Source organism: Sinocyclocheilus rhinocerous, unplaced genomic scaffold (genome assembly GCF_001515625.1).
Source record: "Sinocyclocheilus rhinocerous isolate Xijiao unplaced genomic scaffold, SAMN03320098_v1.1 scaffold2986, whole genome shotgun sequence".
NCBI lineage: Eukaryota > Metazoa > Chordata > Actinopteri > Cypriniformes > Cyprinidae > Sinocyclocheilus > Sinocyclocheilus rhinocerous.
In genome coordinates, this window is record NW_015662591.1 from 43,084 (window position 1) to 43,935 (window position 852).

Consider the following 852-nt stretch of genomic DNA (forward strand, 5'->3'; position numbering starts at 1 on the left):
CACACACACACACACACACACACACACTCTCACTCACACACACACTCACACTCACACACTCTCACACACAAATGGACACATGCTGTTAGATCTTACCCAGCCAGTATTCACTCTCCACATTCCCAAATCCTCTCTTGTACTGATTCCACAACCATTTGAAATTCACACTGCCATCCACTCTCCTCTAAATCACCTGTGATGGGTTTATAGAGAAAATTGATTCATAATGTATGTTCTGATGTATGTTTAATAATCTAAAATCACATTTGTACCGTCCACCCTCCATTGTCTTCAACATTCCCATCTGAGAGCATGTGACAGTAATCCCAGACAGGAAAGTCACCTGCTGGATAGATGCCATAAATCCCACTGAGTGTTTCTCCTGACTTACAGTATGGACGTCAGAACAGTTGAATGGCATAAGAGCAGAGTCACTGCCCAGTAAAAGAAGGAGAAAAGCTGCCGAAAACAGCATCATCTACAAGAGACACGGAGATAGAGAGAGTGAAGTGAACATGTTGCACATGTATAATTATGAAATCAGTTAAATTCAGCAAGAATCAGGAGTTTAGAGTAACTGGCACAATAAAAGAAGCAGATAAACTTACTTCCATCTTCTGAATCTCTCCTTAGTAGATCACAAATAGAATTTTTTTAAATCTAGAAAGTAATATAAATGTTTTCATATGTATATATTTTCTAAAAACTCATCTGAATGCTTTTTTAAGTAAATGAAGAATAAAGATAGCAACTCGCTTTTTTGTTATTCAGTCTGACACAAACACTCTTTAACATATCTGATAGATTCTCAGGCTCCTCCTCTGTCTTTTTGACATGTAAATGTCCATGTAG

The 852-nt window shown here is 37.8% G+C and overlaps 1 pseudogene; it reads right to left on the reverse strand.

Moving 5' to 3' along the window:
- LOC107728173 (microfibril-associated glycoprotein 4-like) overlaps positions 1-614 on the reverse strand; it is a 1,622-nt pseudogene extending 1,008 nt beyond the window's left edge.
- Positions 615-852: the final 238 nt, after the last annotated feature.